The sequence below is a fragment of the Mesoplodon densirostris genome, chromosome 13 (genome assembly GCF_025265405.1).
Source record: "Mesoplodon densirostris isolate mMesDen1 chromosome 13, mMesDen1 primary haplotype, whole genome shotgun sequence".
NCBI classification, from domain to species: domain Eukaryota; kingdom Metazoa; phylum Chordata; class Mammalia; order Artiodactyla; family Ziphiidae; genus Mesoplodon; species Mesoplodon densirostris.
Window position 1 is genome coordinate 59533215 of NC_082673.1, and position 23529 is coordinate 59556743.

At 43.7% G+C, this 23529-nt stretch overlaps 1 protein-coding gene across 2 annotated transcripts in view; it reads right to left on the reverse strand.

The window, feature by feature from the left end:
• The window catches only part of NCALD (neurocalcin delta), a 291637-nt gene that overhangs the window by 256592 nt on the left and 11516 nt on the right, over nucleotides 1–23529 (reverse strand). The window contains exon 1 of one of the 2 annotated variants that reach the window (XM_060116024.1): nucleotides 15624–15654. The exons of the other annotated variant lie outside the window; for it this stretch is intronic. The gene's annotated coding sequence lies outside the window, so the exon portion shown is untranslated. Of the gene's footprint in view, nucleotides 1–15623; nucleotides 15655–23529 lie in introns of those variants that run through there. 2 annotated transcript variants of the gene reach the window in all.

Sequence of the window (23529 nt, forward strand, 5' to 3'; positions counted from 1 at the left end):
ATCCCAACTATGTTTACCTCCTTTTCCTTTTTATTAATTTAAACAGATCCTATTATCTTGGTCAAGAAACTAGAAATTAAGAGCATGTGTATCAGAGCCAAGGTCAAACTATTTCCAAATGCCCCATCCAGGCTCCCAGCTATGATCACCATCTTCATTCTCATTACAGTCATTTATTGAGTCAGGTCCTGTCTTAAGTGCTTTAAGTCAATTATATTTATTTCGCCTTCCCCTGAATTCTATAAGGTGAATACTACAATAGTATTCTCCCCATTTTACCAATGAGGAAGCTGAAAAGAGATTAAGTTATGTGGGCAACGTCACCTAGGTAATAAATGGAAGACCTGGGATGTCATCCCAGGCCTATCTGATTCCACAAACCAGTCTCTACACCATAATGATGTTCGTTAAAACAGAACTTAACCCTTCAATGGAAGCATGTATTGTGTGTATGTGGTGGGGCAGGCGGGAGAGGGAGTGAGGGGAGCACTGTTTTATTGGTAATCTCTAATAAACCTTCATGACTGTAAGCTCTGAGAGGGCAGGCATCCTACGTGTCTTATTTTCCATGGTACCCAGATCCTAGCACAATACTTGGCACACAGCAGGTGTTCAATGAAACCCTGTTGAAGAAAAGAAGGAAGGGAGGGAGAGGGGGAGGGTGGGAGGAAGGGAAGGAAGGAAGGAAGGAAGGAAGGAAGGAAGGAAGGAAGGAAGGAAGGAATGCAGGCTGACTCTCAAAGAAAACAGTACATTTGGTAAAGTAGACAGAAATGTATACGGGTCTGTAGCTCAGCTCCTGTATCTGAATGCTGTGGCCCTTTAAGAAATAAGGAGGCAGTTTTCCAGTTGTTCAGGGAGATAAAGGAGGAATGAACAAGATTGGCAGCAAAATACTTGTCATACGGTTAATAAGGTACTCAGACCAATCGGTTTAGGCCACATATAAATTTGTAAAAAATACTCAAGAGAGCAAAACCCCAGGGAAGTACAATGCAGTGGGCAGCTTTTCATTCCTGAAGATTCCAGTGGGGGTGGGTGGATGACCGTTGGTAGTGGGACCCTGGGAACAGCCATAAGGGACTAGTAAGTAAGCAGGAGGGCATCTTTGGGATAGCACTCATTCTGGACATTTTTCTCTTTTTGCTAAAACCTAACAAGGCTCATAAGGCCACTCCAACTCCAAAGTATGGAGAAGAATGCATTTTACACCACGAATGATGTAACATTCATTCCCGAACACAGGACAGAGTCATGAACAGGGATAGCGTTTATACTCTCGTGCAGCTCACAACAAATCAGCAAATAAACGTGAGAAGTACCAGGAAGTGATAAGTGCTATGCAGAGAATTAAAACGGGGTGCTGGAGGCTGTCATGGAGCTTATAGCAAATCAACAACTGAATCTGGGAAATATCAGTGTAGGATAAGGGCTCTGCAGAGAAGCCATGTGATTGACTTTAAAATGACGCAGAATAAAAACAAGAAGTCATTCTGAGTTTTCTCAATAAAGCCAAAAGCTACACTCTACTCTTCTTCCCTGAATTTATAGATAGACTTTTCCTTTCAGAATGCTGTGATAAGGGTACTGAGCTGGACTGAAACAGCTCAAATCCTTATAAGACAGAGCGAGAACAGCAAAGAGAAACAAGTAAATGAAATTCAATCCATATAGTGTAAGGAATGCATTTTGCAGGCCTCAGTCTTCTTTCTGGGAACTAACCTACTTTCCCAGCCAGTCTAAATGCCACAAAAGACCCTGTTAGCTTTGTGGAGCGGTGAAAAACAGAAACTCAGCCAGCATAGCCTTTGTGTTACATCAGGGCCTGAGGCCCTAATGAGCTCACACTCAGGGCAGGGTGGTGGTGGCACCACCTTGGTCAAAGGCTTGGCAGCCGTGAGGAGAAAGACACTGCACTGGGCTGAGGCCAGAGCAAAAGGAAGGCCTGGCAATTCCACATCAGCCTTGGCATCCCTGGAAGGCGTATGTAATACCAGGACAACAGAAGTGCACTACTTACAGCTCACAGGCAATGGCTTTGCTCCTTCACCACAGGAAAAATAAATACCACAATGACAAGACCTCACTCCCCTCCATCCTTGCCTGCACCAGGAACCTGACTGGGCCTAGCCAAGTCCACTCCCAGGAAAAGTAGAGGTGCGGACACATCAGATGCTGCATCATACAGTATCTTCTGGTTAAGGTGGCATTTTACAGAAGGGGAAACAGGAGCCTGCATTCATTCCATGGGGACTTGAGAGCCACTGAAGCTTTTCAACAGTGGAATGATTAGATCCGTGCTTTACAGGAGACAGAAGTACTGGTAAAGGAAGGGTCTCAAGATGCGTAGAGAAAAGTGACCAAGATGGCAAAGTATCTGAAAACGATGAAAAATGAGAAACAGCTGAAAGTACTGGGCAGGGGGAAGACCTAGGGAACATAAAATACTCTTTAATACTTCAAGGCTCTCATATGGAAGAGGGATTCAGAGTTCTCTGCAAGAACTAGAATGGAAGTTAAAGAGTTAGAATGGGGAAGAGATACAGATTTCACCTGTGACCAAACAGAAGCACTTTCTGATGACTAATGCTAAGCAAAAATAGAGCAGGTTACCCATGAAGGCTGTGACTCACTGGTGGTGTTCAAGTACGGTCCAGATTACATGACCATGAAATCCTTGTCCATTTTATGCTCTATTATTTCATGATTTCCTCCTTCAATGCCAAGGCCTTTCTAAGTCTATCAATTCACAGCTTTCCTGAAAAACACAACTCAAGTTCCATCTCCAAGTCGCTCCAGGCCTTTCCATAATCGTCTCTCCCTTTTCTGAATAAGACACTTATTACTTGTACCATTTATCTGGGAGATAAGCATGCACAGCTTTGTGGCACTGTTTCTATTGAACAGTTACCTATTTCTTGTATATCAATTAGTTTTCATGGATTTTATCTCTGTAATTAGAAAATAGCTTCTGGAAGGCAATAATCTCATCTTATATTTACAGAACAAGTCTTGTGCCTTGCACATAGCAAATGCCCAGCCTGTTGGCTTATTACCAAGACTCCTCAGTGCCTACCCTGTAAAACTGCAGGTCTCAAGGTAAATTTCTTGTGTGCATTCATACAAGAAACGTTGTGTGGGCCTCCCTGGTGGCGCAGTGGTTGAGAGTCCGCCTGCCGATGCAGGGGATGCGGGTTCGTGCCCCGGTCTGGGAGGATCCCATATGCCGCGGAGCGGCTGGGCCCGTGAGCCATGGCCGCTGGGCCTGCGCGTCCGGAGCCTGTGCTCCGCAACGGGAGAGGCCACAACAGTGAGAGGCCCGCATACCGCAAAAAAAAAAAAAAAAAAAAAAAAAGAAAAAGAAACGTTGTGGGTTCTTTCAGATGTCTGATCCTGATTATTTCATTTTCTGATTATACTCAGTTACATTTTAGTTGTATTGAGCTAAATATTTCTTCCAATTAAAACAGTATTCTTCCACAGCATATTTTTAGAGAAGGGGAAAAAAAAGAATGAAACTTTTAATTGAAAACATTTTAAACCTTTCTTTCCATCACAAAATAAAAGGAATGGTTCTGCAGCAGAAACTGTCATCCAGAAAATCAGCCACTTATGAAAGGCTTAATTTTTCTCATGGTTGAATTAAACAAGTGCAATGAACACTACTGATTTATTCTCCCACACAGAGGTTGCCTCTGTGAATATTAGAATTCAAGACCAATAACAGGGAATTCCCTGGTGGTCCAGTGGTTAGGACTCCACACTTCCACTGCAGGGGGCACGGGTTTGATCCCTGATCAGGGAAATAAGATCCTGTATGCTGGGTGTGTGGCATGGTCATAAATAAATAAATAAATAAATAAATAAATAAAATCAATAGGGAAAAAATTGACTCCTCCATAAATGATGTTGAGACAACTGGCTATCCATCTGGAAAAGAGGTAGATCACCAACTCAGACCACAAACAAACAAACAGATCAATTAACAAATTAAGGTGCCTATCAAACTGAATGACTGTAGGAATTTTTCAGCCCCTTTGGGTCTTTACATGGATACACTTGTTGAATGTGGCTCCTTCCATAACCTATTTAAGTGATCATTCCTTTTTCTAAATGCAGCCTTTGAGTTATACGAATTTCCAGTATCGGAGGGCAGTTCACATCCATATTTTGGATGTGAACTTTCCCTTGGCGAAGGAGCCAAAGCCTCAGAAGCTGAAATCTCCCCCAAGATGCTGCTTTTGAGCAAGCACCATGAGCTTGCCTTATACCAAGTCCTTCTGATACTTTTGAGATTGGAGCAGATTCAATGGAAAATACCACAGACCCACTTTATATGTTGAGAGCCAATGTGCATGCAGTTAGGCTTCTTGTAAAAGGTTATAGCCTTGAAAATCCCTCTGATTTCTTATACGTAAAAAATTGCACATACTGCTTTTTTTTTTTTTTTTTTTTTTTTTTGCGGTACGCGGGCCTCTCACTGCTGTGACCTCTCCCGTTGCGGAGCACAGGCTCCGGACGCGCAGGCTCAGCGGCCATGGCTCACGGGCCCAGCCGCTCTGCGGCATGTGGATCTTCCCAGACGGGGGCACGAATCCGCATCCCCTGCATCGGCAGGCGGACGCTCAACCACTGCACCACCAGGGAAGCCCACACATACTGTTTTCATGTAATGGATTTTCCATGACATCACATAAATTAGCATATGTTGGAAACTTACTAAAGAGCTGTCTTCCCTTCTATTTCCGGCTGCTTCCACACTGAAAGACATGACCCCGTGGGTATGCAGAGTTAGACAATTCTATTTTTAAAAGAAAAATAAAGCATGGTGGGAATGGTTCTAAACCCCCAAATGGCCAGAGGCTACCAAATAAATACACTTCTGAGACAGAGGCTAAACACTTCTTGGAACTTGTTCTCCCTTCTGAGCACATTTACCACAGAAGTTCCCCTGCCTCTGAGGTCCTGTCCCTCTGCCACCAGGCAGTGAGGGGTTTGCAAATCTAATTGATGGGCATGTTTTCTCCTCATCCCTACCCCTGGCCCTCTCAGAGGCTCTGCCAAGGGTTCACTGCCCTAGTCCAGAACCAGGATCTCCTTTTCTTTAAGAAAGTTTAGTTCCAAATACCTTAGCCCACCTCTGCTATCGACCCGCAGAACTCCACCTCCACACCGTGGCCTGAAGAAAACCAGAAATGGAAAGCTTCCAATTCCTTTTGTCCCCAGGCTAATGAAATTGCGGGGGGGGGGGGGGATTTTATACATCTGAATTTTCACCTTCCTATTAGAGGGAAACTTGTATGAAATTCATCATGCAACTAGGCCCACCAGATGAGCTTGTTTTTGTGAAAAAAACAGCTAACAAACCAAAACTGTAGGGTCGTGTTTACCTGCTGTGATGGCTACTCTCCATTGGCCCCTTCAAGTCCACTCTCTATGCTTTACCCTGCTCAGAACCCCGGAAGGCTACATTTTATGGAACGCAGCACCGGGCTTCCTGCCATCTCCCTGGCTTCGGGCTGGGGTCTGCAATGGAAGGCCTTGGCAGGTGAGAAGAAGGAAGAGGCCGGAGGGTTTACTGTTCAGTCTTGTCCTGGCGGGCGGATATGTTCCTCTGCTCCAGGCACAGCTCCATCCAGTGGCCTCTCCCACCGGAAGTTCGTTCCCTTCCTCTGGCCCCTCAGGCCCAGGAGTGGTGACGGCCCCTCAGGGTGCTTTCATTGTCCTTTTTTGGTTTCCCTTAACCTGCCTACACTTTTGTAAATAGATCTTTCCTTAAACTCTCCTGAACTTCCTGCTTGAGTGTGCCTCTGTTTCCTGCCGGACTCTGCAGCACTATTTTAATCTAGCATTCTCCAGAAATGCCTCCACCTGAGGATTCAACAAGCCATGAGCACCTAAGAAACCAGGAGAGAGGAAAGAAACCAACTAGCTATACGTTGTTTATAAAAACAACTCATTCTTTGGACAGTTCTCTAAGTCTTTAACCTTTCTAAAGGTTTTAATGCAAAAAAAAACACCCAAAAGAAGGAAAAATCTCTGCTTAATTAAAACATCATCTACCACCATCCCAGGCTCTGCATCCAATACAACAAACTTCTGCTTCCAAAACCAAGGGTATAGACGTAGCCCTCTTCCAGCATATGGTTCCATGACATAGATAGTTTTAATAAATGTCAGTATAATAAAATATATCATTATGACATCAGATAGTGTTATTTATAGAAGAAATGGGCAAGACTTTTAAGAATAAGAGTGAAAAATTTGTTCTATAGGACAGCTGACTAATAAATGTTGGAGCTCTTAAGTGAAAGGAGTTTGCAATTTAATAATACCAAAATTGTTCAGCTATTTCTAACTGACTCAAAAACAACTCTTGGAAACCTCGGAGACCAACAAGCACTGAAGCATCTTTCCATCAGTGGAAAGGGCTTAAAGGACTCTCCAAATAACATCCTCTCTCTCCCATATTTGAAATTAAAGGCAAGCCAGAAGCTATCAAGTGTAACTTTAGCCATGCAGAACCCATCTGAAGAGAATACAGCCACGTCTCTTCCGTTTAAGAACAAGGATAAAGGAGTGCTGAAAAACCACCACTTTTTCAAATCACAGAGAACGGCATTTTATGACTGAATCTGTGACTCCCTAAGACAACTCCACCCAGAGAGTTTCCACCATCATCTCAGATCAGGTCTTTGCAGCTCAGCTTCTCATCTGTGCTGAGAGCTCAGGCATCCCACACACTTTGGGGGCTGGAATACCAGCTTTCTAAGTAACATGTGACAGCAGACACCAGAGTCAGGGACATGGATGTAGCTGAAGGGCCTATCCACAGACTATCTACTCTATTAGAGCATAAAATATCTAAACAAGGTCAGTCCCATGCTCCCTTTAATCCAGCATCCTGCCCCTCGCTAAGAACTGTCATTTAAACACCAGCTTCAAGGATGAAGGACATCCTCTAAAAGCATGTTTCCACTCCTGACCCATATAGATTATATCACCCACTGTCCTGTCCTTAAAAAATAATCAGGAAGATTAACTGAACAACAATAAAAAAGAGTCTAGTGGGACAAGGTGAAGTTTACTTCTGCTTCTCCATCTAGCCAGAAGTTCCAGAGTGGTGGCTTGGGAGGTTGGGTCTGTCTCCTTTAGGTGAGGAAAATTCTCCCCTTTACATCACCATCCCCATACCCTGCTTCACTCACAAACGTGACCTATCTGGCCCTGTCCTAGACGGTATCCCAGGTTCACTCCTATGAACATTTATTTTTTATTTTTTATTTTTCTTTTTGCGGTATGTGGGCCTCTCACTGTCGTGGCCCCTCCCGTTGCAGAGCACAGGCTCCGGATGCGCAGGCTCCGGATGCGCAGGCCCAGCGGCCATGGCTCACGGGCCCAGCCGCTCCGCGGCACATGGGATCCTCCCAGACCGGGGCACGAACCCGTATCCCCTGCATCGGCAGGCGGACTCTTAACCACTTGCGCCACCAGGGAGGCCCACTCCTATGAACATTTAAAGATACAATTAAAGAGAGAGGAAGATGAACTGGCCAGGCAGCAGGGTTGGGGCAGAGAATCCTATGGATGCTGCGGTGGCTTTAAAACTTGTTGGCAAATTCTGTGATATTTCTCCCATCTAGAGGTGGAGTCAAATTCCCTACCTCTTGAATTTGGGATGGCTTACTCACATCCACCAAATAAAATGTGGTGGAAGCTGTGCTGGTAACTTGAAAATTTAGATCAAAAGAGCAATAGAACTTCTGTCTGGCGCTCGCTCTTGCTCTCTCTCTCTCTCTCTCTCTCTCTCCCCCACCCCACCTCTTTTTCTCATTCAGGATCTTCACTTGTGGAACTCAGCCACCAAGCCACATGGAAGCCAAGCACCCATGGAGAGGCCCATGTGAAAAGGAACCAGGGTTCCCCATCCCAGCCTTCTGGCAAGCCCCTCACCTCAAGCCCCCAGCCAAAAACCAGAGCCAACTTGCCAGCCATGAGAGGGTGCCATCATGGCAGTGGGTCCTCCAGTTGACCTGTCCCAGCTGATACCATGTGGAGCAGAGATGAGCCTTCCCACCCAGCCCAGCTCTGATTAGAGATTCGTGAGGCATATAAGTGATTGCTGTGCCCCTTGGTTTTGGGGTGATTTGTTACGCAGCAATATCAGAACAGAAGCTTAGACTCTAAAACTTTTACTAGTAATTCCAATATGGAACCTATTAAATATGTCTTCATCTAGTGAGAGGACAGAAAAATAAGAGAGAAGGCAGGTTCTATAGCTTCTACATTTTTTAAAACCATGAGAACCCAAATATGACCCCCAGAAAAGGTACCCGTGACCTTTTACACTTGACATTTTACTCATTTTTAAGGGCTATAAAAAATGGAAGAGGAAAGAGGATGAATGCTAATGATGCTGGGACTGGAGAGCCAGACGTGAGTAGGCACGCCTATCTCTGCCCATTCACTTTAAAAACCCTCGCAATACTTCCTTTTTCTTCCCAAGCTGCTTACTTTTGCTGGCAAGATTATTTACAGTCAACCCTTCTTCCTAGAAGGACATCAGATCAACTTCCAAAAACACTCATTCAATAACATTCAAGGGGTGAGGGTTGAAGCTCTGAAGCCTTAGGGCGTGTTTTTTTCCTGAAAATTATTCTGCACACTCCATCGCATGAAGTTCCTGAAATTCACCCAGCAGCATGTCACTTTCTTGTTCAAAAACAAATGAGGGGCCTCCCTGGTGGCGCAAGTGGTTGAGAGTCCGCCTGCCGATGCAGGGGATACGGGTTCGTGCCCCGGTCTGGGAGGATCCCATATGCCGCGGAGCGGCTGGGCCCGTGAGCCATGGCCGCTGAGCCTGCGCGTCCGGAGCCTGCGCGTCCGGAGCCTGTGCTCCGCAACGGGGGAGGCCACAACAGTGAGAGGCCCGCATACCGCAAAAAAAAAAAAAAAAACAAATGAGCACTCCCTTTTACTTACTGCATTAAATCTAATTTTCTTTGTCTATCTTTTATGGTATCATAGCTTCCCCTTGTATATTGAACTATACTTCCCAATCTGCCTTGGTTATTCTCACCTCTAAGCTTTGATTCATGCCCAGCCATAGCCCCTTACCTATGTCTTTTTTATCAGCCAACTGTCTTTCAAAGCCATATTCAAGACTAATCTCAATTTTTAAAAAAATTCCCTGACCACTGCAGCTGACAGAAATCCCTCTCTCCATCTGAACTCTTAGGGCACTCACAATCCACGGGGCTCATCTGATATTTATGCAGATCTTCCCATTCTCCACCACTCATTATGGGTCCTTCAAGTGCAGGACCGTATGTTATTCATCTTTACATTCCTCTCCATCACTCCAAACATACCCACAGCCCCACTCAGCATCTTGAATATCTTATGTGTTCAATTACTGCTTATTAGATTAGTTCAACGAACTAAATAATATGGCAAATAGCCTGCAAAGTTCCATCTAGTAATACTTTTATTTTAACCAGTAACTACTCTTAAGGAATGAAGCTTTAATTGGGCAATTCTGAGCCTGAGCCAGCCAGCTGGGGTTGGTTAAGTATTTGGTGGGGGAGGGATTGAGGGACACTCAAATGAGGAGGTGGCTGCCTATGTCAGACCTGCCCAGGGAAATTTATCTTCTGTTTATTATGTATGAAGAAAGGTGTAGAAATTATTTAGTGTAAACCTTCAATTTACAGATGAAGACAGTGAGACTCAGAGAGGATAAGTAATAAGTCCCAAAGCAGCTGATTATCCGCAGAACTGGCCTTGACCTAATTTCTCCTGACTCCTGTTCTAGCATTCTTTCCACTACAGAAAACTGGAGGACTACTGCCTTTTCTCAATAAGCACTCCTCTTTGAAGAGCTGCCTATAGGCAGTATTTCAAATTGAACATTTAAATGATCTTTTTAAAGTCAATTTTGACTGTGAAGAGTGACCCCAATTGCTAGACATTTTCTTCTCAAGAAAAAAAAAAATCCACTTTTTTACTCCTCTGACTGAGAAAGATGCATTCATGTATCTAACTTGCAAGCAATTTCTCCAAAGGAAAAGGGGATTCTTATCTGAGCACTGCATCATACAGTGTCTCTGGGATGAAAACAGTGAACCAGACCAAGTAATTGGCATAGCCAAAAGAAAAATATAAAAGATGAAAGCCGATGCATTAAAAACAAACCCAGAACCCAGGACATTTCTCAAGTAAATGTGTGCATTTACTTGAGAAATTGATAAAAAGCAGCTTAAATTACAAACCCTTTTCTTTAAGAGGCTCAGCAATCACTCCTTGTTAGTATACTAGCAAATCCTTTTTACCAGATTTACCTTCCAGATTCTAAGATGGATTAAATCTTTCCACTGACCTTGTCAAAACAGGTCTTTCTCATAACAAGAAGTAATAAAGGCAACTCCATGGCCCAGATTAATAAGATCAGACAGGTAGGCTGACACAGACAGCAGAACAAAGTCCCCGAGTAATTTTTAATTTAAAAAAGTAACCCATGAGAAATGAGTACTCCACTTTGTTTTCAAGTTCTGGCTCTATATTTTGATTAAATAAGGAAAAGTTATTTATCTATAGCTATATCTATATCTGGGATATACATACTTGTCAACACATATGTCAAAATAGAAATTTAAGGAGTATAATGGTATACAGTAGTTAAGAACCCATCCTCTAAAGCCAACTGCCTAGTTGAAACCCCAGCTCTGTCACTTCCTGTGTGACGTTGGGAGAGTTACTTAAAACATTTTCTAGTTCAGTGTCTTGATCTAAAACATGAAATTGATATTTTTAGTTAATTCATAAGGTTGTTATTAGGAATCAGTGACAATACATGCAAGGGACTTAGTGCCTAGTAAACACATAAACATTAGCTGTTATTATTATCTGGGAGAGGGGCAAAATTATTAATATGTGACTACAGATGGTCTTCCCCTATCCCCTCCTGCTTGTCAGGTCAGCTCCAGGGTTTTCCCTTGTTGCACTGTCTGAGTCTGGGTGTGAGAAAATCCACTAGAGAGCATTCAAACTCTATTTCCCGGGGGGAGGTTCTATGTAGGAAAAAGGGTCATGGGTCAGGTGTGTGGGCTTGGGGGAAGATGGTTAAGTGTATGAGCTAGACAATACGTGTCAGCAGAAAAGTAACAGAGAAGCCATTTAGAAATGAGATGGCAATATGAAGAGAGAGGAAGTTTCAAGCAACTGTGGCATGAAATAGAATTGAAAAGAAGAGAAAAGGTAGATTTAAGAACTTCATGTTCATTTCATGTTCTTTAAGAGTTATGATAAAGATAGGAATTAATTTTTTTTGTAATTGCTTTGGACTATGGGACATTGTTCCCTTGGATGTGAGGCTGTACTGAGACTGAGCCTCAATTTCATATGGGCCCAGAGCAAGTTAGAGAGACAGAACAATTTGCAGTACATGGCTTCAGATTTACAAGAACAGATTATCACAAAATGGTAAACATCACTGAGCAGAGCACACAGCTTTAAAAAGAAGCTAAAACATTCCCTCCATGTATTCACTAGAGGCCTTTAAAAAATATTTTGGCAATAGGTATCCAGAGCCATAAAAACATTTATCCCCCTCCATGGGGTACTAATTCATCCTAAAGGAGAAAAAAAGAAATGCTGTACACAGAAGATGCTCATGGCAACATTATTTATAACAGTAAAAAAAAAGGAACCAACCAACCAACTAACCGAAATAAAGTGCACTGATTTAATAGAATGGTACAACTTTGTTTAAAATGATAATGTTGAAACTTGGGAAAATTTCTTAAAAACCCAGAATACTGATGCTGATCCTGGAGCTGTCCGCTTCCAGCTTAAGGACACAGAAAAGATCACTGCCCTTAGAATTATGGGCTGTAGCCTGTTTGCTGATGCTTTCTGGCTAACCCAGGCTTCTCCAGGCTTTCAGAACTCCTTTATTTTCCTCAGACGAAATGACTTTAGGAGATTAACCCTCATCCAATTAACCTAGTACTGCAACTGCCCACCAGTTTGAAGAGATCTGGGGCCTGGCCCCTCTTATTCTCCTTAGTTCTAGTATAAGAATAACAAATAAAAGTTTTGCATTTATTCTTCTGGTTTTGAAGCTTTTTAAGTTTCACATCCTCTATTGGATTCGGAGGGTTAATAAAGCCTTTGATAACCCATTTCTTTTTTTTTTTTTTTTTTTTTTTTTTTGCGGTACGTGGGCCTCTCACTGTTGTGGCCTCTCCCGTTGCGGAGCACAGGCTCCAGACGCGCAGGCTCAGCGGCCATGGCTCACGGGCCTAGCCGCTCCGTGGCATGTGGGATCTTCCCGGACCGGGGCTCGAACCCGTGTCCCCTGCATCTGCAGGCAGACTCTCAACCACTGCACCACCAGGGAAGCCCCCCATTTCTTTAAATAACAGTCCCAGCATGCCTGGAACAGTAAGTAGAATCCTGGGAACAATGCTCTTACTGAGAACCTGTGTGATCTCTGCCGCATAATCTGTAGAATCAGACCTGGGTTTTTATTTAAGGAACTTGCAGAAAAGGAGAGAAACATAACATGTTAACAACATTCATTCCTTCATTCCTTCATTACACAAATAAGCACCGACAATGTGTCAGACACCATTGGGAGCACAGACTGTCACAGTCCCAAGCTGCAAAAGATGCACAGAACAGTTAATTCTCATAAAATGGGATGTGTGCCTTGAGAGAGGAAGTGTGGGGAGACAGAGGAGACAGCTAAGCTAGCTTCCAGTAAGTCAGGGAAGAGGAGGCAACATTCTCCCTTGATTTGATCGGAAAGATTTCAAATCAATCGTAGAAAAAAAAAAATGAAGAAATAGGCGCAATTCAGACTTTGTATTCTTATTTCTAAGCCATATTCTTTCAGCCTGCCCTGTTCTATTCTCCTAAACACCGCCTCCAAATACCATTTCAAAAGCAGACACCATAAATGTAATCTGAGAACCAAAGTCCCCTCAGCAAATAGCAGATAAGCTAACATTCTCTAACAACCCACTGTGGGCCAGGCCCTCATCCAACTGCCAACCATGCCATTTTGATTTTCTCTGTCTTGGATGAAAATATTCTCTCTCTCCATCCTGGTATGGTTTTAATTTAGCTCTGTGAATGACAGTAGTAGGAAGTAGTTTATTTTGGTTTTAAGTAGAAAGGAAGACATATTTTGTTGGGGTTTTTTTAAGAGTGGCAAAGGGCACGCTGAATCATCTTCTTTTGCCTGACATCGTATAGACAATGTGCTATTTTTATAGAAAAGATTCATCTTCTCTAATTCTGATGGTGTCCTGAGTAGCCTCAGTGTGACAAGTCGGAGAAACCACACAGTGACACAGACTTGTCACAAACACAATAAATTATCAGGTGCCCCTCACCTCTCCTGGAAAAACTACCAAGGCTGCTTGTTCCCGTGAGGCTGAGACCCTTACAGCTTCATGCAGGATGGGAATTTGAGAAGAAAGGGAGTCAACATTGATCCATCTCCATTGTAATCCCACTAATACAGAAACCCTAACCTTGAAATCCGATTTTAGCCACTCCAAAAAAATTTCAGGAGAAAATAACAATTTTGAAACATGCAGAAGTTTGCAAAAGTTATCTACTTCACATAAATAGTACTAACTCACGTGCCTGAGTTCTCCCCCAAGGCAGCGGGGATCCAGAGGAGTTCAGGGAGGGCCAAGGAAGGCAACAGACAGAAAAGACAGGGCTGAGGAAACAGGGCAAGAAAGAGTCTGGCCAACCACCCAATGCAAAGGATCTAGGTAAAGGGGAGACGCAGGTGGAGAATAGGAGAAAACAAAGGAGAATGGAACAAATCTGGAGGTGCTATTTATAGGGTGTCTGTGGAGAAGGCAAGAGCCAGGGAAGGCCCAGAACCATTTCAGAAGGCACAGGCAATGCAATTAAAACCCTGGCCATGCTCCTCCCAACTGCTCACTGTCCACCATCCAGGGCAAAAAGGGTCTCTTGAAGAGGCAGTCCCCTTGAAAATCCCTCAGGAACGTGTCTCTCTGGGGCCTTGCCATGCTGCTTGTCAAAAATTTCAGCACAGCTAGTTTTGGTTCTTGCGCTGGAGTGAATCTTTGGTTGAGCACCAGCTGAACTAGCCGGCTTCATTTATCGGCCATGTTGGATGAAAAGCACATTATTAAAGCTCTATGCGGCAAGATGCTCATACCATGTAGGTCATGTGAGAGGCAAAGCCATCTGAGCAAAGAGTGTGGGCGGTGATGCCCTGATGGAAGGGCCGACAGAAGTGCTGCTGTTATTCAAATGTTCAGTGGGCTTGTTCTTTCTCTTCTCGCTTCCTCCTTCCCTCTTGACCCTAATCACAAAGAGCTCAATTATGATAAGGCAAGGTGTGTCACCTTTTCCCAAAGTCAAGTGAATTCATGAATTTCCATTATTAAGCTAAAATATATGTATTAACTATAAAGGCTGAAAATGTAAACTGCTTCAACAAATATTACAATATATTAAAACATATAAGGACAATGAATGCAGGTTGATAAAGAACATCAATCTATCATGGAGATCTTCCCTCTACTTTGTGATTGACAGGAAAGACTCTATACTATAATAAAACAAATGGCCAACATCCCAGCCATGCCACTTACCAGCTGGCTGAATCTGGGCAAGGTAACTAATAGCTGTGTCTAAGTTGTAAGCAGGATTAATAATGGATTGTTGTCTAAGTGTCCATCAACAGATGAATGGATAAAGAAGATGTGGTACATATATACAATGGAATATTACTCAGCCATAAAAAGAAACGAAACTGAGTTATTTGTAGTGAGGTGGATGGACCTAGAGTCTGTCATACAGAGTGAAGTAAGGCAGAAAGGGAAAAATAAATACCGTATGCTAACACATATATATGGAATCTAAAAAAAATGGCTCTGATGAACCTAGGGGCAGGACAGGAATAAAGACGCAGACGTAGAGAATGGACTTGAGGACATGGGGGGGGAAGGGTAAGCTGGGACGAAGTGAGAGAGTGGCATGGACTTATATATACTACTAAATGTAAAACAGATAGCTAGTGGGAAGCAGCTGCATAGCACAGCGAGATCAGCTCGGTGCTTTGTGTCCACCTAGAGGTGTGGGATAGGGAGGGTGGGAGGGAGACGCAAGAGGGAGGAGATATGGGGATATATCTATATGTGCAGCTGATTCACTTTGTTATAAAGCAGAAACTAACATACCATTGTAAAGCAATTATACTCCAATAAAGATGTAAAAAAAAAGGATTGTTGTAAGGATTAAAGAGTTAAAATACATGAAGCACTCAGAGTGGTTCCTGGCACAAGGCCACTGCATTGCACACCTTCTGGGTGACATTCCCAGGGTTGTCCATGAGGAAGATGCCCCTGGGAGCTGTGTGGTGCACAGCTCATGCCCAGGCCTGACACAGAACAAGTGCTATTTGCTGTTCTTCTCATTTACTGGGTCTTTACTATGTACTAAGTAATGTGCCAAGCAATTTTCAAAGATTTTCTTGCTTAATCTTCAGAATAACCCTATGAGGTAGGTACTCTTATTATTTCCATTTTAGAAATGAAGAAACTGAGGTGCAGAAAGTTTAAGTAACTTACCCAATATAAGCCAAGACATCAAGACTCAGACCCAGGGTGCCTAACTACAGCTCAGGCTCTCTGTACACACCACCTGGCCAGGCAAGGAAGGGACCAGGTCATCCTTAGATTAAATCGACCAGTTTATGCAATTAATCCACAAGCATACTCTATAGGGAAAAAAAGCCTAAACCACTCCCTCATCTCCAGAACGTGCAGTCCAGGGATCATTAGCTGCTGCCACCACCTTTCCCCTGATGCTGTGAAATGGGGAGCCATATCCAGAATTAACAAAGAGCATCACTTGTCCAGAGTCAACAAAGATCTTTCTGTGCCCACAGCTCCTAACAAGGGCACATGTAATTAGTTAAATAAGCAAACCAGTAGGTTGATAATAGAAAGGTCAACACAAATGTATCTGCTAATCGGCTGATAGGCCCATGTCCCAGCAAATCTGAAGCAATTTCACTGCCCAGGAAAGATGAGAATTTCAGGCCTTAGCTTTTTGGACTCCCTCTTGCTGTCCAAGAAGTAACACTGGGTGAGGATACTATTTTAAACCAGTGAATTCCAGTGACGCATGCAAAGAGAAGCGGGGCTGACACAGAGTGGGGGAGGCGTGGATGAAGCTCCAGCAAGTCCTGTCCTCCTCGTCCCACCACAATCCTTCCCTCTCCTGACTACCAGTTCTCCATGCCGTTCGGCTGCCTGTTGCATTGGGGACAATCTGCACTTTCACAGCTGAAAGGACAGACTTCTGGAGGACGCGTGACAGAACGAATGGGCTCTGCAGTCAGTCCAACTGAGCCCAAATCTTGGCTCTACCACCTCCCACTGTGTGACTTGCCAAAAAACCCCAAGAGTCTTCTTAGCCTCGGTTTCCTCATCTATACATCTGGGACGCGAACAGTATCTATCTAATGGGATTGATGTAAAGATTAGATGCATGTCAGCTTCCAGAACTCCATAAATAAAAGTTGCTATTCAAGACTCTGTGTGTATTGATTGAAAGTGGTGACACATTTTTTCTTTAATTTACAAGGACATAGATATTCAAATGTTCATTATGCTCTCCAAAGCAATCACCTTAAGAATATCTCTAGGCGGCATTTTTTCCCTGAAGCTTCCTTTGCTTAACATGTTTCTGGAACTTCTCCTTTGGAATGGCCTCCAGCAGGAATATCTGTGGTGATGACAAGCCTCTTTCCTTTGGGGATGCATTATGACCAGAAGGATCATTCAGAGGCAAGCACAGTGTCAAGAAGAGGAGCATCCTTCCAGTCAAAAGTGAGGGGCAACTGTGAAGCTCCAATCTGGTCCCAATACAACATGTCCAGTTCTACTGGCTGCCACTGCTCCCATCCTACACACTAGAGTTCTCAAGCCTCACCTCCTGCTCTCAGGACTCGGCACCCGCTATTCCTCCTGAATGGAATAGTACAGTCTTTCTCCCTGATCCCTCTGGAAATATCCTAATTATCCACTATGCCCCAGCCCACATTCAACCCTTCTGTGATGCTTCTCCTCTGCCAATGAGGCAGAACAGCACAGAGGGTAAGAACACAGACATGAGGGTCCAATGACAGGCCTCAAGAGAAGCAGCAGCCCAGCTGGTGATGTGCATGGACCACGGAGCCAGGCTGCCTGGGTCTGAATCCTGCCCCTACAATGTGGCCACGAGCTCTGTGATCTTAGATGAGTTACATCACTTCCCCATGTCTCAGTTTCCTCAACAGTGAGATAGAATAAAGCATAGTAGGTACCTCAAAGGTCTGTTTTGGAGATTATATAAAGCACCTAGAGCAGTACCCTACAAATATTTAATAAAGTCCTAGATCTATTGTCTCCTAGCTGGAGGATTTTTGGTGGGTTATTTAACCTCTTTGCATCTCAATTTCTTGACTTTAAAACGAAGGTAAAAAAAATAGCATCAACTCTGTACGACTGTTGAGGATTAAATAAAATAATACGTATATGTAATTTGCCTAGTATATAATGTATGTAGAGCCTTGTATATGATATCAACAGAACAGTAGTTTTTTTTTTTAAACAGTTGTTTCTTCTGAACTCCATAGCACCTTATTTGTATCTCTATTATGGCACATATCAAATTTTAATAACCTAGACTGCAAACTCCTGGAGGACAGGAACTGTGTCATTATTCTTCTGATAAAGGGAAAACCTGTTCACTGGCAACTAGGCTGTTAGGGGGAAACTGAAAATTGAAACAGAAACCATAACTTGCAAAACTGTATTATAATGCACAAAATAGAAAAATTGTACCAAACCATGACATGCGAGACAAACTAAGTTCAGACTCAACACCAGCTCATTCAGATGCATGGTATTGTAAGCAAGACCACAGACAAACTAACCTAACAGTAACTCCACACTGTTATGTGCCCCAAAGATAAGACCACAGACTGTTTCAGCAACTTCCTACATTACAAATTCTGGCCGATCTTTGCCAAAGCCATCCTCGGACTAACTCCAGTCCTGCAAACTCTATAGATGTTCTTCCCTAACTTCCACCTGTTGAAATGCCCCACAATTCTCCACGATGTGTGCTCTCCCTTACTGCAGCCAGCTAATAAACTTAAGCTTGTCTGACGGTGGTGTGTCCTGGGAGTCTTGTCTGGTGGGCTTTAACACATGTTGGTGTGCCAAGGCCTTGGAGCAGCACCTGGGACTAAGCAGGCATTTAATAAATTGCATCTTGAACAAAAGAATGGGGTAATGAGACTCTTTTGCTTTTGTAACTTATGAGTTCTGAAGATAATTCTAAATAGAGAGTTTCAAAAATATTAAGAACTACATCAAGCAGCCTTGAGGAGACTATGTATATAATTTTCCAAGCTATATACCTTAAAGAGAAATCTCAACTAAAAATATGTAATCAGGAACACTGATTAAAAACCAGTCTTGGGGGCTTCCCTGGTGGCGCAGTGGTTGGGAGTCCGCCTGCCGATGCAGGGGACGCGGGTTCGTGCCCCGGTCCAGGAAGATCCCACATGCCGCGGAGCGGCTGGGCCCATGAGCCATAGCCGCTGAGCCTGCGCGTCCGGAGCCTGTGCTCCGCAACAGGAGAGGCCACAGCAGTGAGAGGCCCGCGTACCACAAAAAAAAAAAAAAAAAAAAAAAAAAAAACCAGTCTTGGACTTGCCTAGCAGTGCAGTGGTTAAGACTCCGAGCTTTCAATGCAGGGGTCACGGGTTCGAACCCTGGTCGGGGAACTAAGATCCCACATGCTGTGCAGCATGGTCAAAAAATAAAAAAAAAATTTTTTAAGTTAAAAAAAAACAGTCTTGTTGCTGTGCACTTATACACATCAAGTATAATTCATGCTCTACTGGAAATGATAAACTAATTGAGGACACATGAGGTAAACAAGGAAGTGGACATGGTCTGTGTTCCCACAGCACCTAGCAGAGGGTCTTGCTCACAGCGGTTGCTCACAGAAACGTATTCATTGGCTACTGACAGGGATTTTACTCTGTCAGTAATAACTGGCTGAGCTTTTGAGTGGAGGCAGATCCTGATAAATATGAGAGTCTAGGAAACTCATGTAGCAAAAGTAAAGAAATCCTGTGAGCAGGCAGGCTTGTGGGAGGGTATCTCAATAACCAGACCATTAGGAAGGTCCTTGCCTATGGGGGTAACAGTGGGAAAGAAAACAAATCTATCTTGCAGAGCTAGAAGAGATGACCGTGATGACTAAGTGAACGTGAGGGAGTGTGGAGGGCACCGGAGGTAAAGATGCATCAATGTTTAGCACCACAGCGATGTGGAAAATGATCCTGATGCAGACAGGAATAGCTGCCAAGGACAGAGATGATCTTTTCATCAGGGCTAACGCCTATTATCATGGGGTTCGGGTTCTTAGGTTAAAGCAAAGGTATGGCATTGCATTAACCACTACCTACTGCTCTAACACCGTGAAGAGGTCAGATCAATAAGGGTGAAAAGATCTTTGTATCCACGTAGAGTCACTAACTATAAGCACCTCATTGATCCTAGCTACTCAAAACCATGACATTCCTTCATAAGGCATGATACACAGATTTTTTTTCTCTAGCTTTGCTCAAAATCGCAATAAAACTAATTTAAGCTATAAGAGTCAATGACTCTTGAAATTTAAGCCAACTGACCACTAGAATGAATAGCTTATGATCCTTTTTTTTTTTTTTTTTTACTTTTTTACTTTAACATTTTTGTGATTTAAAGAGAGCAGCCAATATGACTGAAGACAAAGCCAGACCAGACATTTTTCCAAACTAGGGAAAAAGGAAATACAGTCGAGACGAATAACAGTGAAAACTAACTAAATGACATAAATAAATAAATAATACCTTTAAAGAGCATGTTTTTATTTTATTTTTTCCAGAGCCTTTTATGTGAAGGTAGCTTTGCCCAAGAATCCATCACAAATATGGAAAGGAAAAGTGGGGTTAATTAAATAGGAAGAAAACATCTCAGCAAATAGGAGACTGACAGCCTCCACTGCATCATATTTAAGATTCGATATAAAGTATTTCAGAGAGATAGGAAGATCAAATATGAATCTCTTTTCCCAAGAATGCAATCTTCTGGGCACTGCCGATTCATCACTCACTAAAAACCCGCAGCTGAAGAAAACATTTTCGGATCCCTTCGCTGAAATTGCTGCAACCAATCTATTTTCAGCTCTGTTTCTCTGAGACTCACAGCAGAAGTTCTTAAATGATCCTGGAGCCAGGTTTTGTTAAAGGTGCCAGAAGCATTTAAGATGGTTTTGTTGCTTTGTTTTCATTTTCAAATAATCTGCAACTGAAGGTACTGGGCTAGAGTGAATGCTTTCCCAGAAGCAGGCCTCTCTACCTCTTGGTCATCTGGGTCTGTTTTCATTAAATAATCATGCACCAAAAAATCAATGAACAGGGCCTCCCTGGTGGCGCAGTGGTTGAGAGTCCGCCTGCCGATGCAGGGGATACGGGTTCGTGCCCCGGTCTGGGAGGATCCCGTATGCCGCGGAGCGGCTGGGCCCGTGAGCCATGGCCGCTGGGCCTGCGCATCCGGAGCCTGTGCTCCGCAACGGGAGAGGCCACAACAGTGAGAGGCCCGCATACCGCAAAAAGAAAAAAAAAAAAAAAAAAAATCAATGAACAACTGGAGATGATTATTTAGTAATTACATTTAGCTCCAACAGAAACAACTCATTAGAACAATAAGAGCACACACGTTATGATGGCCATTTTTAACTCTGAAAATGCCAGTTGGGGCAACCAACAATGCAAGCTATGCCAGTCCCCCTCCTCCCTCAGGGCCCCTGGAGGTCAAATTCAGGCTTCGCATCATGTTAAAGGCAATACCTTTCTCACCACACAGTGAGGCCGAGGAAACTGGAGAAATCAGGGTCTGTGCACTAAAAAACTTCAGAACAGGCTAAGGGAGTAGCAAGTTTTTAAAACAATAAACTGGCTCTATAGAAAACGGATTTGCTCATTAACTGAAAGCAACTACTTTGAATTTCCTCTAAACGTAATGTCACGAGTAATCATTTCAGGGGCTCAAATAGCAACAAACCATTTTGCTCCCTATTCCCCATCCCTGCTACAACACCCACAACCCTACTCCACCTCTCCTGCCCCCGTGTCACCTATACTGTTGGCTTCCTGTTGGGTTTGACTAATGGGGGCACCAGACAAAGACGGGAGGGCTGGGAGGAGAGCAACGGGGTTTTGTTTCCCCTACTCTCTCCCTGTTTCACCTCAGTGTCTGACCACAGTTACGGCCCTTCACCGCTACGGCTCCTGTCGAGTGGCCCTTCCGCCATGGTTACAACCCTCCCTGGACTCCACTATTTGTCCCTCTTGTCCCTTTGGCCTGGGGATAGCAACGGCTTCCCGCTGCCGCTAGTTCCTGAGGGCTAGACCACACCCCTTGTGTGTTCTCATAACCCTGCCCACGGGTTTGCAATAGTCCCTTCCTTCACTAACTCTCTTCATTCAAACCCTCCGAGGTAAATTGTTTCCTGCCAAGATCCCAATGCAACCACTTTGCAAAATAAATATAGCAGTGCTTGTTTCCTCACTGAAGACAGTGAGCAAACACAAAAAGAAGACCAGTATCTATGAAAACAACGTGCATGAGCAAAACAAACCTCCACCAACCTGTTTTGGCAAACTTGATGTATTTAATGTCATACTTAATGTCAAAAACAGCAAAATATAGCTAATATTCCTCCTTGCTAACTTCTACTCCTTTTTTTGAAATGTAGGGAAAAAATCTCACCCACTCACTCCCACCATCAAAAAAGCCTCCAGGGCTTCCCTGGTGGCGCAGTGGTTGAGAGTCCGCCTGCCGATGCAGGGCACACGGGTTCGTGCCCCGGTCCGGGAGGATCCCACATGCCGCGGAGCGGCTGGGCCTGTGAGCCGTGGCCGCTGAGCCTGTGCGTCCGGAGCCTGGGCTCCGCAACGGGAGGGGCCACAACAGTGGGAGGCCCGTGTACCGCAAAAAAAAAAAAAAAAAGCCTCCACTGCATAAACCCCAAGAAAGCCTAATTCTAAAGACTAGTGATTCTCCATAAGTCCCATGGATGCTTAGGACAGATGAGCTTTTTTCCCATTCTTATCCTTTTTCAACTACAAAAAGAAAAGGAACATTTTCTGAGTCTTTTTCTTTGGTGCCCAGAATTTAATTCACTATACTGCAGAATGGGTGATGATATTGCCTTTCAAAAACTAGAATCAAGTAACAAAATAGGGAAAAAATAAATAAAAGCACTGTTTCATCCAAATTGTAGAAGGTGGTATATGACACTCTTAAAATCTGTTATCAATTCTAAAACTATATCTCAGACAGCAGTTCTTTTTCTTCAGTCTAGGTATTTATTTATTTAGCTGGAGGCTACAGTTCTTTTACTATCATTAACCCACCAAAAGAATGTTTGTTGAATTTGCAACAAGTTGTTGCAATTGTAGTTTTCGAGTCTAAATGTAATGTTTTCGTTGGATCCCCCCCTTTTTTTTTATTAAGCTACGGGCCCCTCCTAACATTGTAGCTATGAATTAATAAGCAGAGCACATGTTTTAACCCAGGCACAATTAACTAATCATACTCTCTCTCCTGCATTTCACTTTAACACAGGGCTGGTTATTCTCACCTCAACCCCTCTCTCAATGCATTCTCCAGATCCATTCTCCACCCTCTCTTCTTCCTCTGTGCCCAGCAACTGTATTGTCCATTCCCTGCCCTCTGGCTTCTTGTTAAGTGTCGCCAATGGGGGCCACCCACAGGAGCACAAAGACCCATGTCCTCTGAACACTGGAGTCTTAGGTTCTGGCAGTGGCTGGTTCTCCAACTACACATCCCTGACTACTGCTGCACCTGGTGGCTGGTCCCAAAGAGGGGGAAGCTTTTCACTGCTGAAAGCTCCTGGTTGCCTTAATATCCTTTATTTGTTTCTCTCACCCTGCCTACATCTCCATAAACAGCACTTTTGCTAAATTCTCTCCAGGCTCTTCCAGAGTGTGCTTTCTGTTTCCGGCTCTGTCCTGGACTGACAGAAGCAGGACTTGGGATGTAAAGCACAAGGTACCCCTCAGGCAAGGGGAGGTCTCCCAGGCACTGGTTTCTGAGCACTTGTCTGGTGTGCCCAGGGTCTGTCCCTGGCTTTGGAAGAGCAATGGCGATTGAGTTCTAGTGTCTGAGAACCACCTGGGAGCTTATTAAAAATGCAGATTCGAGGAAAGACTAAGAAACTATCACAGATTGGAAGAGACTAAGGAGACATGATGACTACATGCAGTGTGATGTCCTGCACTGAACAGAAAAAAGGACATTAGTGCAAAAACTGGTGAAATTTGCATAAAGTCTGTAGCTTAATTAGTATTAGCGCATTGATATTAGTTGGTTAATTTTGACAAATATATTCTGCTTATGTAAG